Below are 18,860 nucleotides of genomic sequence, written 5' to 3'. Positions count from 1 at the left end.
AATCCAAATGCTGCTTTCTTATTCTTTAACTTGGGTCTATCTGTCATTTTGCCTACCTATTTTGACTTTTTATAGCCCATAGAGTTCTCATGTTGCAGGGGAAAAAAATAAGCAAGCAAAACAAAATTAAACAACAAAAAAAGACTTTATTTAAAATAGAATAAAATTAAAACAAGTGAACAACAACAAAATAATCCTATTTCTACCCTTCACATTCAAACTCCTATTTATTTAGAATCATTATAGCCATAATTAGTAGAATACAAGATATTTGAAGTTTACAAAGTTCTTTTTTTCTTTGTAATTGCAGTGGTTAGTAGGAAGTTGAGGTGTTCAACAAATGTTTATTGGATTAAAATTTTAATTGAATCAAATCAATTAGTTTATATGACATCTTTCACTAACAAAAACATATATGATACATTACTTAAATATACACACCCATGTTTGTATGCAAATCTACAGTATGGCATAATAGCTAAAAAAATTAATACTATTTAAAACTGCTCAATTAGAGGAATATGTAATGAGAGATAGATTAACCCTGTTCTGATCTTTTATTATTAAACTACATCTGGAATCTAGATATACATATATACATATTCTGACATACATAAATATTCACATGCATGCATTCACATACATACTTTTCTAAACCCAAGGTATTTAATAATGGATAGATAATGGATTAAGTGTGTTAAGCATTTTATAATTTTAATCAAATTACATTGGCTGGCTGATGGATTTTTTAAAGGCTTATAGAGTACCTTCATTTCTTTGGATCTTATCAAATCATTATTGAAAGTACTTTTTGAATTCTAGTAGATCACAACTAAATCATGCTTTCTTATCCTGTGTCTTTTCATAACTCCTACAAAGAGGATCTCTCCAATACACTACAAATCTTACTCAATTTATTTTTCTTTCATGGTTTCCTTTATAATACTAGCACTGACAATATTTTAATCTATTTACATTCCAACTAAGCAAATTATTTTCTTTTTCTTGTTATTCATATTCATAATAATGTTGTTAATTTAATCTAGGTAAATGATAGTGATATATTGCATCCTACCTATGCTTATAATATTTCAATTTTATTTGTGGTCATAGGTAATTTCATTTTTCCTTAGGTCATAGATTCTTGTTTTTTCTCTGATATGTGGCTTATATGGAAATATTAACATGATTTCCTATGTATCTTTCTCTATATCTCTCTGTATCTCTACATCCCCCTCCCTCTGTGTCTCTCTCTCTGTCTGTCCCTCTGTCTGTCTGTCTGTGTCTCTCTCTCTCTCTTGCCCTATGTGGGTGGGGAAAGGGTAGAAAAGTAGAAAATCTGGAACTCAATTTTTAAAATATGTCAAAAATATATAAGTAATAATATATATTTAAAGTCATCTCATTAACCTTGTAAATAAAAGAGTTTAAAACACTGTATTTTTTTTTTCACATTATGCAGTTTACAGGATCTATTTTGATTTGAGAATAGACCTTCTGGGAAGACAGCATGGATCAGCTTATTAAAGAAACCCTTAGTCAGAAAACAAAAACATCAACACTGGCACAATCTACTAATTTCCTAACTGTTGGTGGGCATTAACAGTGACATATGTTTTCTTATTCAGCCTAATCAGGTGAAGCTTTTTAAAAATCTCTCAAAATGAATGAATGCTTTTGGTTGAAAATTATGAATAAAAATCTGAAATCAGGCTAAGTATTTGGTTTTCTGTTTGAGAGTTTGCTTATTCCATTTATTTTATGTGATTTCTGAAATGGAACTTGAGGTCCAATTTTCAAACTTTATGTTCTTGGATTATGTTGATTTGGCCTTCTGTAATGAGGTATCAGCCTAATGAGGTATCAAGAAATGTTTGGCATGAGTCCTTCCAATCTGTTTCTCAAACACTGTTAGTCTTTTCTGTGTCAGTAATAGCTCCATTGTGCATCAAAACATTTTCTCTTCCATTCTGGCCAACAGTTAAGAAGGTTGATGACTTTTCTTTTCACTGTGGACACAATTGAACAGAATTTAAAAAAGAGATTTCAACCAAAGGGAATGAAGAGACAGTGTATAGAAAGTCCTTCTTAATCACCCTCCTTCCATTCTAACCTTCTTACACCTTACTTTCCACCACTATTTGATCTAGTTATACTGACCTCCTTGCTGTTTCGCAAAAAAAGACATGTCATCTCTTGGTTCTTGCTATTTTTTTTCTGTTTTTTCCTCATACCTGGAATTCTTTCCCTTCTTATTACTAGTCTAGTTGCTTTTTTTGGCATCTTTTAAATCCCAACTAAAACTGTGCCTTTGCCATGAAGCTTTTCCCAACATCTTTTAATTCTAGTGCTTTCCATCTCCTAATTATTTTCTGCTTATCCTGTATGTAGTTTGTTTATTGTCTCCCCCATTGGGCTATACTCTCAAGTGCAGAGATTGTATTTTCCCCCTTTTTATTCCCTAGCACTTAAAAATGGGCTAACACATAATAGGCTCTTAATAAATGTTTATAATCTGACTGGTTAAGATAGAGCCCTTGGAGTTAATCTCCTTCCCCCATGTTGTTCTGTAACTTAATCACTTCCCTCCACTTCTCCTTTTCTCCTAACAAAAACAAGAAGTGCTCATGCTATTATGTATAATTATGAATCTAGACAGTGACTTCTATTTCCTAAAAACTCTATTTTGTTTTTCTCTGTCCATCTGTCTCTATTTCACCAAAATAGAAAATCATCTCATATGCCATTAGAACTCAAAATAGTTCTGTCAATAGTTAAAATTCAAATCTCATTTTATAGATTATGAAATTGAAGTCAGAGGCTAAATAGTTTGCTAAAAGTCATAGAGTGATTTAGTTGTAGAAATAAAACTAAAAAAAAGTTCTCCAGATTCCCAATTGTGTGCCATTACATCATATCAAGATATAATCCTTTAAAAAACTGATATTAATTTGCTAATTTATAAATTTGAAAAAGTAAAACTTATAATAAGCTTCCTATATTTGAAGAATTAGAAATATCATTCTTGGAGACTGGAACTATCAGAACAAAACTTGTTAGTACAAATAACATGTGATAATATCATAAGCTTTCCCATAATTTGTAATTCAAAATGTGAAAATAATGCAAATTTTAGTTAATGAAAATGTATTTGAGAAAGAATTAGTATATTAGTAACTTGTAGATATTGAAGGATTATGTGTAATAAAAAATTGCTTTTCTAATTTTGAGTGCTCCAGTTATATAAAAAGATGCAAATGTGCTTAATTGCTTCAGTTTCCTGTGCTTGGTTATGAATAACTTCTAAAGCCAGTGAGAGGCAGAGTTAGGAAGAGTTCTTTGAAGACTTTTTCCATTTTTGTAAATTAATGATCAACTGGATTTACAAGTATAAAACAAATATTTCAGAACCTATAAAACATACTCTTAGTACATATTGAATTTACTATAACATTTTCAAAACATTTCCCCCAATAAAATAAAAATTAAAGGCAATTTGAAAATTATTCAGAGAAAAGGGAATTGATAAGCAATCCTGTGAGTTAAAATCATTTCCTTTGTAAAGAATTTTTTCCAGTAAATTTGTTAAGTAGAAAAGAATAATCAAACCCATTCTATGTACACAGCACCCCAGCTCTACTACAAAATTCACAATCATCCACATAATCCTAACCTAATTTGAGTCCCTTGAAATTTCATAATATGAAATTATGGTCCAATACTAAAAAGTTGTGGAAACACCTTTGTCAAGATGTTTTGGGAATACCATGGGAAAGTAACTTAAATTTGATTTCTCACCATTGAATTCCCTTTAGGGTTAATTTCATCAAAATCATCTGACTTGGTCCTAAAAGACTGAGGTAAGACACCTCATTCCTGAAACTATCTTTGGGAGAGCTTTGAGAATATCATTATTATCATCCCAAATACTTTTTTCTTGAAGGTATAAAATAGTAGAGAGTCCCAGAGATATTTGACAGTATTGACTAGAGATCTCCATGGAATAATTTTTCCATGGAATAATTTGTTAATGGATGTTCATAGATTTCTCTTACTAATTCAGTGCCAAAAGAAAGTAAAAATGTAACAAAGCACCATATATAAAACTGAAGATATTGGGAAATAAAAGTACTGAAAATTAAAAAAGGCACCAAAATTTAATGTTTTGAAGTTCACTCTCAAAATTTAATCTCAATTTTCTTTTGTAAGAAAAATGCTATGATACCATTTCCAGTTTTGAGGGTTTGATGTGATTCTATTTGCTGTTTACCTGAATTTCTCCTGCTGAAATAATATTGAGAAACCAAATCAAGCTTTTTTGTCTATTGTTAAATGTTTATGAGAAAATAAAAGAAATTACTATGAGAGAAAACATTGAGAATAATTGGGAATACAAATACATTGAGAATACAAAATTATACTTTGAACAATGTAATCAAATTTTATTGGAGCAGGATTAGCAAGAGAAAAAAAAAACTATTGATCACAGATAAAACATTTTGGAAAATGTATGTTTTGACAGAGAAGATAGCTATGAATGAAGACTGAGAATACTAAGAAAAAACACTAATGAATGAAAGAAGGAAAAAAACACACAAGTCAAGAAAGGAAATAAAAGAAACACAATCAAGGAAATTCTGTGGAAAGACTTCTCATTCCTGAGAGCTTCAACTAATTAATCATTCAGCTAATAAAATGAAAGCCAGGCAGAAATAGAATATCAGATTTGGGTAATAGGTTCAAATCTTTAATAGTCACTGCTCTACTGACCATAAATATGCCTTGTATACTTTGTTTTGAATGAATTCACCTATAAAGTCCTTAGAGAAGTAAAGTCAGTGTTTACATTTCATCTCTAACTTTCCTTCCCTATAATGTGCTCAAGTGTCATTGCATCCACTCCCTAATTTTATGTAGCCTTTATCCCTCTCCAAAGCCATATAAATAGGTCTCCTATATTAAATCATCTGTGCATTGGATTACAGGGCAAGGGTATATATCTTACCACCCATGATCAGAAAACATTGATGTCTTCAGCAGTTGATACAAATCTTTGTAATGAATTTGAGAGAGGAAAACCACCAGAGTTTCTGACCAAAACATAAATAATTGCTTTTTAGATTCAATCTGAGTCAATCAGGATCCAAACAATTAACAAATAGGGCTTGGCCTAGGATGGTGGCCAATTAGCATCAAGTTGGTTTTGTTTTAAGACATGATCCTTAAGAAAGAAATCTAACCAGTAAACCCCAAGATTTCTTGGGAGGATTGAAAGGTCCAAAAGAGAAAACATTTTGATTCTTTGCCTCAATTGCTACTTAGCCTTAATCACTTCACAGGAGCAACCTCACTTAAAGTTAGAATAATTGGATATCTTAGCTTAAAATAGCCCCCATTGAATTCCAGGTCATCTTCAGTACTTTTTATCTGTATATTGACATTGAACCCAGTGTCTCTGGAGGGGAACCTGAGGCAGGTGACCTTGCATAGCCCTCCCGCACTTAAATGCAATTCACTTGCATGACATGGCATCATCTCCCAGATGTCATGGTCCTCTTCAAGAAGGAATGACAAGCAACAACAATAAGAAATCTTTGTATTATAGTTTTGCCCAAGGGCACTTTTTTCTTATATTGCATGCTTCTCTTCACCAGAGCAATCCATTCCAAGCCCAGATAATCATTAATCATTGAATTATTATAATATTTTTTATTAAACAAGAGTACTCATTCTTGTTACTCTCTCCAACCAGTTTAATCTAGTGAGTAAAAATATAAAATATATTGTCCCTGTTTTAAAAATATTAATGTCTTTTTTTAAATCATGAAAACTTTTCCCAGCATATTTTTACCTTCTCTTCTCAGAGAACCATGTCATATAATAAATACAATTCTTAAAAAAAAAAGAAAAAAAGAAAGGAAAAATAAAAATTAATCAATATGTCACAAAAATATATCTAAAATATTTGGTTTACCAAACTCTTGGACTTATACCAGAAACACATTTCTTGCATGTATTTTTAGTCATGTTTGCTTTTCATGATTTTACAACATTTTTTTATATATTTTTCATTTCTACCATTCTAGTCATTGTGTGTCTCTGTGTATTTGTGTGTATGAGTAGGGCCCGTGATCAGTTACTCTCAGTTCATATAGAAAAGACCATATTCTTCTGTATTTATTTTTTTTAATTAAAGCTTTTTATTTACAAAACATATACATGGGTAATTTTTCAACAGTGGCCCTTGCAAAACATTTTATTTCAAATTTTTACCTCCTTTCCCCCACATCCTCCCCTAGATAGCAGGTAGTCCAATACATGTTAAATATGTTAAAAATATATGTTAAATCTAATATTTGTATACATATTTATACAGTTATCTTGCTGCACAAGAAAAATCAGATCTAGAAAGAAAAAAAATTGAAAAGGAAAACAAAATGCAAGGAAACATGAACAGAAAGCATGAAAATTCTATGTTGTGGTCCATACTCAGTTCTCACTGGCCTCTCTCAGGGTGTAAATGGCTCTCTGCATCACTGAACAATTGGAACTGATTTGAATCATCCCATTGTTAAAGAGAGTCATGTCCAACAAAATTGATCATATAGTCTTGTTGTTAACTTGTATAATTATATTCTAGTTCTGCTCATTTCACTTACCATCAATTCATGTAAGTCTTTCCAGTGCTTTCTGAAATCATCCTGTTTGTTGTTTCTTACAAAAATAATATTCCATAACATTCATATATCATAATTTATTTAACCATTCTCCAATTTATAGGCATTCATTCAGTTTCTAGTATCTAGCCACTACAAAAAGGGCTGCAACAAACATTTGTGCACATGTGGTACCTTTTCCTCCTTTAATATCTCTTTGGGATATAAGTTCAGTAGTGACACTGCTTGGTCAAAGGATATGCAAATTTTGATAACTTTGAGCACAGTGACAAATTGTTCTTCAGAATGGTTGGATCCAATCACAGTTCCACCAACGATGTATCAGTGTCCCAATTTTCTCACATACCCTCCAATATTGGTCATTATCTTATCCTGTTAGCTTAGCCAATATGACAGGTATGTAGTGGTATCTCAGTATTTCTCTGCATTTCTCTGATCAATAGTGATTTGGAACACCTTTTCATATGCCTAGTAATAGTTTTAATTTCTTCATCTGAAAATTGTTCATGTCCTTTGACCATTTATCAATTGGAGAAAGGCTTAAAATATTATAAATTTGAGTCAATCATCCATATATTTTAGAAATGACTTCTTTATCAGAATCTAAAAATATAAAAAAAAGTCTTCCCAGTTTATTGCTTCCCTTCTAATCTTGTCTGCATTAGTTTTGTTTGTACAAAATTTTTTAACTTAATATAATCAAAATGATCCATTTTGTGATCAATAGTGATCTCTAGTTCTCCTTTGGCCACAAATTCCTTTCTCCTCCACAGATCTGAGATCTCCAAAAATCTATCATAGATAATTTTTCCAACATTTTGTTTACCTCTTTAACATCTTTATTATTTATTTTGTGGTTTGATTTATCTAGTTCTGAGAGAGCAAGTTTTAGATCACTCACTGGTATTGTTTTGCTGTCTCTTAACTTCTCATCTAGGAATTTCCATGCTAAATCATCCATGTTTAGTATTGCTATTGCTTCATTATCTATGGTACCTTTTAGTAAGATCCAGTTTTTTCCTTATCTCTTTTAATTAAATCCAACTTTGCTTTGACTTGATCTGAGATCAGGATTGCTACCCCTGCTTCCCCTGCCCCCCACCTGAAGCATAATATATTCTGCTCCAGCCCTTTCCCTTTACTCTGTATGTATCACTATGCTTTAAATGCATTTCTTATAAACAACATATTGTAGGATTCTGGCTTTTAATTCAGTCTGCTATCTGCTTCTGTTTTATGTGGGAGTTCATCCCATTCCCAATCACAGTTAAAATAACCAATTGTGTATTTCCTGGATCTTATTTACCCTAGGTTATGCTTTTCTCATTCCTATTCCCTTTTCTTCCTCCCCAGTATTTTGCTTTTAATGACCACCTCCCTCAAACAGTCCTCCCTATTTAGAGCCCTTCCCCCTTTTTTACACCTTTCCCCTAATTCTTCTGTTTTTCCTTCTTTTGGTCTTTCCTTTTCTTTTCCCCTTTCCCCTCCTACTTCCCTATAAGTTGAGACAATTTTCTTTATAACAAATATATATGATATTCTCTCTTACAGCTAAATCTGATGAGAGTAAGATTCACACAATGATCACCCCCCCTCCCTTATTTCACTCAATTATAATAGGTTTCCTTTGCCTCTTCTTGAGATCTGATTTCCCTTATTGTACTTCCTTTTTTCTCTTTTTTCCAGTATGATCCCCTTACCACCTCTAGTTTCTTTTTCATAGAATCATAATAAAATTAAATTATACCCACATGGTCTAAGTATGCCCATAACAGAAATACAGTTCTCAATAATTCTTTCCTTTTTACTCTTTTATACTTCTCTTGAGTTCTCTGTGTGGAGATCAATTTTTTGTTTGTTCAGTTCTGGTCTTTTCATTACAAATAGGTAAAATTCACCTATATCATTGAATGTCCATTTTCTTCCCTGAAAGATAATGCTCATTTTATCTGGATAGTTTATTTTTGGCTGTAATCCCATTTCCTTTGCTTTTCGGAATATCAGATTCTAGGTCCTTTGATCCTTTAAGGTGGAAGCTGCTAGGTCCTGTGTAATCCTAATTGTGACTCCTTGATATTTAAATTGTGTCTTTCTGGCTGCTTGTAATATCTTTTCATTTGTATGATAGTTCTGAAATTTAACTATGATATTCCTTAGAAATTTAATTTTGGGGTCTCTTTCAGGAGGTTATCAGTGGATTCTTTTGATGGCTATTTTACCTTCTGATTCTAAAATATCAGGACAGTTTTCTTTTATGATTTCCTGTAAGATAATGTCTATGTTCTTTTTTTCATCATGACTGTCAGGAAGCCCAATAATTCTGAGATTGTCTCTTTTAGATCTCTTTTCCAGGGCTGTTGTTTTTCCTAGAAGATATTTCATATTTTCTTCTATTTTTTCATTTTTTTTGTTTTTGTTTGACTGATTCTTGACGTCTTATTGTTTAATTATAATGTTTAGTGTATTATTTTTTTCTGTTACTTTTTTTAGCTCCTTTTACAATTAGGCAATTATTTTTTTTTTTTGTTCATTGCATTCTTTTCCCATTTTTTTCCATTCCTTCTTGCAGTGATCTCATTTAATTTCCCCATTTTTCTTCTAATTATCTTTTAAGATCCTTTAGGCAATCTTTGAAGAAAATCTTTTGAAATGGGGACCAGCTCATGTCTGTCTTTATGGCTTCTTCTAGAGTTGCTTTGCCATTAAGAACCTCAGGATTTGAGATCTGTTCTTCTCTCTCTCCATTAAAGTTATCTATGGTGACAGCTATATGTCTATGATGTCTATTGTTTTTTTTTTTTTAATTTATTTAATTCAATTTAATAAAATTATATATTATGGATATTATTATGTACTTATCATAATTAATATTAATTTAAATTAATATTTTTATTTATTTTTAAAGCCTTGAGATCTGTTCAATGCTATAAATAACAATTTATTTTTAATTTGCATTAATTTGCCCAGGGGCAGTTGTGCTGATTGATTTCCAGTACTGGTTAATCTCAGCATTCTTCTGGGGCTAAATGGTTTACAATTTGTCTTTTACAAGAGGACAGACTATGCTAAGAAGCTCACAGAAGATTCCCAGGTGCATGGAAGCTACTAAGCTCTGACTGTGTGCTCTAGTTTCTTGCCCTGGCCTCCCTCTGCTGCAGCCGGGGTTGGTCCGACTCTTCCCCAGCCCAATTGAAATAGTCCTGTTCTGAAGTTCTTCCAAGTTCTTCTGGGAATGTGTTGTACTCCAGATATTTTTGGGTTCTGTCACTTCTAAACCAGTTTAGAGGCTTAATCTGCTGTTGATTTGAGAGAAGGTCAGAGGAGGTCATTTAAACTTGTGTCTGCTCTCCACCATCTTGGCTCTGTCCCCCAAAGTTTCTGCATTTATTCTTTATATGCATATACTACAATATATTTAGCTATTTCACAATGACCCTCTACTTTATTCCTAATCCTAATTCTGTCACAAATTGTAGTGATATGTGATATGTGTGAATATATACATACACACATAGGTAGATATGGATGTAGTTATAGATGTGTGTATATATATATATATATATATATATATATATGGATATGGTGACTTTTCTTGAAATATAAGCTTGGGAGTGAAATATCAGAGCTAAAGGATATCAATATTTTGCTCATTTTTCTTCCATAATTTCAAATTGCTTTCTAAAATTGTGAGAATTATTTATATCTCCACAAAAAAATATATGCTTGCCTCTCTCCTTATCACTCTGTAATGTTGACTATTACCATATTTTATCATCTTTGTTAATTTGCATAGTGTGACTTTTATAAATATATATTTTATGACTGACATTTATGTAACATTATTTGCTATTTACAAATAGTAATAAATTGCCATTTATTTATAACAAATTACTATTTATTTTTCATTAGAAAGAACTTTTAAAATATTATCTTATTTCATATACATAACAAGTAAGATTTTTTATTCTCAATTCACAGATCAGGAAACACAAGCAGATAAATGTTAATTCATGTACTCAAAGTGAGATACTTTGCAATTGTATGAGACTGGATTTTATCTCAGGTTTTTCTGACTTCAAATTGTGTGATCTACACAATGTGCTCCTAGTGGTTTTATTGTCATCTAGCTGTGTATTCTAATTAGAAGCAATGAGTAGAAAGAAGCTGTAAAGAGAAGAGGAATATTAAAAATCAATACACATATTTTCTAACAGTCTGAACTCTTTAAAAAGTAGAATGGAATGGCTTAGGATTGAGCAAATTGAGGAAACTGGAAGGATTAGAAAAGCAAATAGGTAATTTTGGGAATGAAATGAATCACACTGACTCCATTCTGTACCTCAGTTCTAGAGCTAGCTCAGGTCTCTTTCTAGGCTATTGTGGTTCTAGTTCAATTTCTGCCTGATGAGAAAACTTTCAGCTGTGGAAACTGGAAGAAAACCTCATTGCATTGTTTGAAACTGAACCACCTCTACCTCTTTTTAAAAATTTTTTTTTTAGAAACCTTTAACTAAGGACCTAGTTATGTGGATTAGAAATGAAGTCAGAGGCAAAGATTGATTTCAAGGAGTTTTCTCACATTTGTATATTTCAAAGAGATTCCTATGTCTTATCTGAAAACTGTCCACATGCTAATTAATTAGTTATTGCTTCCATGTTCCTTTGATTGTATACAAATATATGTATACATATTCATTCTTTTTCTGAATTCAAGCAATCGCACCTATTTGCTTTCTTCCTTTTAGCTTAGAAAGTCTTTAATATTTCTTCCAAATAGAAATCAGATTATCTAAAACTGCATTCTTTCATTTTACTTAATTGACCTTACTTGATTAATTGTTTTTAATCTGTAAAAATCTCTTTCCCTCTCCCCCTCTCCCCCCCCCCCCCCCAATGTATTTAGAGTCTAGATCTAAGCTGAGGTAGAGGCCTGGTCATGCATTACTTACTAAATCAATATGCCCAGAAGATTGAACATTTTACCCCCTTCACTTATTTCATCTTTTACCACTAGAGTTGTGAGTCTGCTCCAGAGTGGAGGTCTTTAGTGAAGTCTGATAATAACTAGTCACTGATATCAGATAGGGATTATGAAAGCATTATTTGGACTAGATGGTGTAGAGACTGTAACTTTAATTCATTGACCTGCCAAAACTTGTGTTCTCATAGAACCAGTCTGAGAAGCAGCAGTTCTTTTTGTGCATAGTAAATCCTCTAAAAATACTTGTTATTCAAATCCAGAGTAAATACCTAAATTCTAGGTGCACTTAACCCAATCAGTTTAGTTATCTTTGTTAAAAAATATATAGAGAGAAACATAAATAAGAAATACTAGATTGAAGGGGAAAATAATACATGATTTCATTAATTTTTTTTTTTAACTAATTACACCATAGTAAGCCATGGATGCTTGAAATACCTTTTAGGAAACTGCAAATTACTTATTCAGTTTATGAAAATGGGCCTATTTCTAAGCTGCTGAGTGAATTTACAAAAGTAAAAAAAAAAAAAAACTTAAATAAGGTAATCTACAAGCTGATTACAACTGTCAGTTACAAGGAATTCTCTAATTTTCTATTAGGATCTACCATAGAGAATTTACCCTCAAACCTTCATCTCTGCCCTGGACAGGAATCTGGTCCTTAAAGAATTAAACCTTTAATTATAACAAAGAATTATTTTGTTTAACTGCATTAACAACCTCCCCTGAATGATAGAAGAACCTTGAAACAAATGAGTTCTAGTATCCATTTCTAACACAGATAAGGGTATAGTTAGAATTTAACCATTTTTTCCATTATTATTAAAGCTTTTTATTGCCAAACATAGGCATAGATAATTTTCAACATTCACCCTTGAAAAACATTGTGTTCCATTTTTTTCCCTCTGTTCCCTCTACCCCTTCTTCTAGACAGCAAGTGATCTAATATGTTAAACATATGCAATTCTCCTCTAAGTATTTCCACAATTATCATGCTACAGAAGAAAAAAAAAATCAGAGCAAAAGAGAAAAAATAAATAAGGAAACAAAATGCAAGCAAGCAAGCAAGGACAAAAAAGAGTATAAATGCTATGTTATGATCCACATTCAATCCCCACAGTCCTTTCTCTGGGTGCAGATGGCTCTCTCCATCACAAGATCATTGGAACTGTCCTGAATGATCTTGTTGAAAAGAGCCATGTCCATCAGCGATGATCATCATATAATCTTGCTCTTGCTGTCTATAATCATCTCCTGGTTCTACTCACTTCACTAAGCATCAGTTTACATAAGTTTCTCTAGGCCTCTCTAAAATCATTCTGTTGATCATTTCTTATAGAACAATAATATTCCATGACATTCATATATTATAACTTATTCAATCATTCTCCAACTGATGGGCATCCACTCAGTTTCCAGGTTTTTGCCACTATGAAAAGAGCTGCTATAAACATTTTTGCACAAGTGGATCCTTTTCCCTTTTTATAATCTCTTTAGGATACAGACCAAGTAGGGACACTGTTGGATCATAAGGTATGGACAGTCTGATAGCTCTTTGGGTAAAGTTCCAAATAGTTCTCCAGAATGGTTGGATCAGATGTATTAGTGCCACATCCCTTCCAATATTCATCATTATCTTTTCTTGTCATCTGAGCAAATCAGAAAAATGTGTAGTGGTAGCTCAGAGTTTTCTTAATTTGCATTTTTCTGATCAATAATGATTTAGAGCATTTTTTTGTCTGTTCATATTCTTTGATCATTAGTCAATTGGAGAATGGCTTGAATTCTTATGAATTTGAATGAATTCTCTATATATTTTAGAAATGATACCTTTATTGGAACACTTGTATGTTAATTTTTTACCTAATTTATTCTTTCCCTTCTAATCTTGTTTGCAACGGTTTTGCTTGTATAAAACTTTTTAAGTTAATATAATCAGAATTATCCATTTTTCATTCTATAATGTACTCATATTCTTCTTTGGTAACAAAGTCCTTCCTTCTCCATAGATCTAAGAGGCAGAATATGTTTTATTTTTTTTGTAGCTCTTTTAGTTGCATGCATTGATATTCTCTTTCTCTATTTTATGTAAGTAAGCATTTAGAGATATAAAACTCCCTAAAAACTGCTTTACTTGCATCTCCTAAATTTTTGAATGTTGTGTCATTGTTGTCATTCTCTTGGATGAAATGATCAACAAATTATCATTTTTTTGTTTTGCCCCCTCATTCCTTTGGATGATATCATTTAGTTTCCAAATAATTTTTGGCCTGTTTTTCGCTGGCCTTTTATTGCATTACTTTTTTTTGCATCATGATCTGAAAAAGATACATTTAGTATTTCTACCTGTCTGCATTTGATTTTGAGGTTTTTATGCCCTAATACATGTTCAATTTTTGTGCTCAATTTTCTCATGTACCACAGAGAAAAAAAATGTTCCTTTTTGTCTCCACTCCATTTTTTCCAAAAGGCTATCATATCTAAGTTTTCTAAAATTTTATTTACCTCCTTTACTTATTTCATATTTATTTTGTAGTTTGATTTATCTACTGCAGAGTGCAAGGTTGACATCACACACTAGTTTAGTTTTGGTATCTAATTCTTCTTGCAGATTTTTAAAAATTCTCCAGGAATTTGGATTCTATAGCACTTAGTCCATGTAAGATTTGTATTGATATTACTTCATCATCTATGGTTCTCTTTAGCAAAATGTAGATTTTTTCCTAATCTCTTTTAATTAGATCTCTTTTTGTTTTTGCTTGATTTGAGATCAGGATTGCTATCCCTGCTTTTTTGACTTCAGCTTAAGCATAATGATTCTCCTCCAGCCTTTTACCTTTACTCCGTATGTATGATACATACAGATAGCAAACACATTGCTATAAATGTGTTTCTTGTAAATAACATATTACAGGATTTTGGCTTTTAATCCAATCTGCTATCAGCTTCTATGGAAGAATTCATCCCATTCACATTTACATTTAAAATTACTAACTCTGTATTTCCTTCCATCTTATTTTCCCCAAGTTATACTTTTCCCTTTTCTTTCCTTATTTTCCTCCACCTTAATGTTTTGTTTCTGACCGCCACATCCCTCAATTAGCCCTCCCCTATAGTGTTCTCTGGTTTGGTTTTCTTGGGGTCTCTGGGAGTAGCCTTTGTTTCAGTTCAGTAATCAACTACAAGAGTAGCCAGGTATTAAGGTCCAAATCCTTTATTTTCTCCTTCTTGGGTCTAGGAAGCTTTCTGGAGAGCCTTTTAGACTTGCCTTGTTCTCAGTGGAGAAATGCAGGAAGAGAGCCTGCCACCAGGAGCTTGACTGAAGGTGGAAATGAATCTCTGTCTCCGTGGCTCCAAGAGCTTCCAGTGTACTGGTCTTCTCTAGTTCTCTCTTTTCTAGCTCTCTAAATGAACCTAGCTGAAGCTCCCAGCTTATATGCTCTACACTGAATATAAACCAATTATTATATCACTGGGAAACCATTACTTGTTGTAAGATTAAATCAATCATACTGAATTTAGAGAACTATTAAGCATCATGCTAAACTAGATAATCATTGTATCATCAATTCCACTTAGTACCTTGTAAGAATCCTTGTTTCAAGTTCAGAGTTCTGGCCCATGACACACTCCTTTTATAGACCTTTCCTTTTTTTTAAATGTATTTCTCCTTCTTCATTTGTTCTTCTTACTTCCCTACTGGGTGAGACAAGTTTTTTTTTTTGTTTGTTTGTTTTTTGAGCTAAATTTGTCTGATATTCTCTCTTTGAGCCAAATCCATTGAGAGCAAGGTGCACACAATGCTCATCCCTATCCCTTCTTTCTCTCAATATAATAGGTCTTTTTGTTTCTTCATTAGATGTAATTTACCCCATTTTAGCTTAATTTTCCTTTTCTTCCAAAAATCCCCTTTCCACCTTTAATTTTTTTATATTATCACAATAAAATCAAGTTATACCTGCATCTTCTAAGTATACCCATAAGAGAGATACAGTTCTCAAGATTTAAACATATCATTTTCCCATATAGTGGTATGAATTTGTTAACTTTAAAAAGAAATAGTTATTTTTTTCTTTCCTTTTTAATCTTTTTTATGCTTCTCTTGAGTTTGTATGTGAAGATCAAATTTTCTGTTCAGCTCTGGTCTTTTCATCAAAAATGAATGACATTCACCTGTTTCATTGAATATCCATCTTTTCCCTTGAAAGATAATGCTTAATTTTGCTGGATGGTTATTTTTGGCTGTAATCCAAGTTCCTTTGCCCTTTGGAATATCATATTCCAGCCTTCAATTCTTTAAAGTAGAATCTGTTAGGTCTTAGTGTGGCTCCTAGATATTTGAATTATTTCTATCTGCTTGCAATATTGATGTGGTAATTCTGAAATTTAGCTATTATTTTCTTTGGAGTCTTTTTTAGGAGGTGATCAGTGAATTCTTTCAATGGCTATTTTACCTTCTGTTTCTAGGACATCAAGACAGTTTTCCTTGATGGTTTTCTAAAAGATGATGTCTAGGTTTTTTCATCTTGATTTTCAAGAAGTCCAGTAATTCTTATATTGTTTCCCTTGGATCTATTTTCCAGGTCAGTTGTTTTTCCAATGAGATATTTTACATTTTTTTCATTTTTTTTAAATTTTGTTTTGACTGATTCTTGAAGTCTCATTGAATCACTCATTTCAATTTCTTCAATTCTCTTTTTGTTTTTGTACTCATTTTAAAATGTTGAAGTCTGTTCTTAGGGCAAAAAGGAAATTGTTTCAAACTTCCTCTATTGGTAACAATGCCTTCATACTGCCCTGGGCTTGGTACTTGTGCTGGTGACTTTCTTCCTGTGCTGGGAGGACATGAGTGGGTTTTCTATCACAAACTCTAGCACATAAGTTAAACTAATTTTGGAGTAACAAATGTATTTTTTTCCCCATCTGCTACCATTCCATGCTTCTCGGTCAATGGAAAGAGCACAAATAGGGCCAAGCACACATTGTTTATTAAGAACATGATTTCATAAATCCATCTCCTATGTCTTTCCTTTTGCAACACATAAACGTGTACACATTTTTTGAGGCATAATCCAAGGCCTTTAATTACTCAAAGTATTTGTTATGATATACACTTTTTTTAGTGGCAGGAAAAAAAAAAGTTAACTTCTCAATCACTGTAATTGCAATTATTCCAATAAGATCCTGTTACATCCTATATCTACCATGTAATATTTTGTGCGTCTGTCTAGTTTCTCACTTCAAATAATGTTCATATTATCTCACACAATGGATTCTTCCCTTCGCATCATGTATGTGCTAAATGACATATTTTATACCAATCCCTTCATGCAAGTCAATGTTGAAAATATATTGGAGCATTTTACAGATTGTTTTATCCATTAAAAGGCTATATTAGTAACTTTCTGTATGCAAAAAGCAAAACACTTATTGGTTTAAATGATGAACTCAACTCTAATATTTATATTGTCTTGAGAAAGCAGATTTAAAATAAATTGTTATATAGCTGGCTTAAAGTGGTGAGATGGTTTATGAATTAAAATATTGAGATTCATTATGTAGGTAATTTATCAATCCTTAATTAGACACTGAGATATAGATGAATATGTCCTTTAACTTCTATATTGTGTAGAATTCCTTGGTGGCACAATGTGATTTAGCAAATAACAAGGAAGGAAAGTAAAAGGAGGAAGGAAGGAAGGAAGGAAGGAAGAAAGAAAGAAGAAAGGAAAGAAGGAAGAAAGGAATAAGGAAGGAAGAAAGGAAAGTTTAAAGGTAACAAAGAAGGAAGGGAGGAAGAAAAAAAGGAAAGAAGGAAAGTTTGAAGGTCAGAAAGAAGAAAGTAGGAAGAGAAGGGAAGAAACAACAGAGGAAGGAAAGAAAGAATGGAACTATGAAAAAAAAAAAGACACAGGGAAAGAAATCACTATATAAAAGGAAAAAAGAAAAAAATGTAATCACCTAATGCTGTTTCCACTGGCTACAATGATCAGCTGCAGATCAACTTTTGAGTTGTAGGGTTTTTATGTTATAAATCTTTGTGAGCTTCATCCAAATGTAATTGCTTTCCAATATATATTATATTATGCACATACACACACACTCATACACATAAATATACATATGCAAATACATCAAATATACAATTCTCATATTTTTATATATATATATATATATATCACTTTTCATAAAATTATACTACATTTTTAATGAGACTGTGAACTTTTAAATTTCATTCACTTTTATGGTGTGTGTGTATTTGAACATATAGGGAAAATGCAATTATTAATCATTTACTAAATTCCAGCTTTGTTATATGCTAGGGATACAAATATAAGATTACTCTGGAGAGACCTGGAGGCAGTGTATATTGGGAAATTGATTTGGCAAGTCACAAGAATGGTGAGTAGAGGAACAATATAGTCAAATGACACACTTCTAAAAACAATGCTAATAGTAATCTGAATATAGCTCCTTGAGCAAGAGCTAGAAATGCAAGAGAAAGTTACAGAATGGGTAACAATATAAATGTGAAGCATGATTGGGAGTCTGGGGCGCAGAAGTGATAGTTATGAGAGCTTCTTAGTCCAAGTACCACCTCAGTGGATAGTTACCTTGATGATTAGGCAAACCCTTTCTCTGAGCTTTAATTTCATCATCAATTAAATTACTCCTCACCAAATATATAAACCATTTACTTTGCAGGGATTTTTAAAATTGTGTTATAGTAGAAATACTATTGGAGTTGAGTCTTGGATCAGCTCTTTACTGCTTATATGAACTTAGACAAATTATTTAACTTATATGGATCATAGTTTTCCCTTTTTTATGATAAAATATTAAAACTAAGGTTTTCATATCGAGGTACTAAGTACATAAAATTTTTGAAAATTTAGAATACTGTGATCATATAAGCTACTTCCAAGGTAGAACGTTTTCCATAAGTTTCTTTTTTTTTTTTTTTTTTTTTATTTAATAGCCTTTTATTTACAGGATATATACATGGGTAACTTTACAGCATTAACAATTGCCAAAGCTCTTGTTCCAATTTTTCACCCTTACCCCCCACCCTCCCTAGATGGCAGGATGACCAGTAGATGTTAAATATATAAAATATAAATTAGATACACAATAAGTATACCTGACCAAAGACGTTATTTTGCTAGTAGAAAAGAATCAGACTCTGAAATATTGCACAATTA

The sequence above is a fragment of the Sarcophilus harrisii genome, chromosome 6, assembly GCF_902635505.1.
Source record: "Sarcophilus harrisii chromosome 6, mSarHar1.11, whole genome shotgun sequence".
NCBI classification, from domain to species: domain Eukaryota; kingdom Metazoa; phylum Chordata; class Mammalia; order Dasyuromorphia; family Dasyuridae; genus Sarcophilus; species Sarcophilus harrisii.
This window is presented reverse-complemented; position numbering follows the sequence as displayed.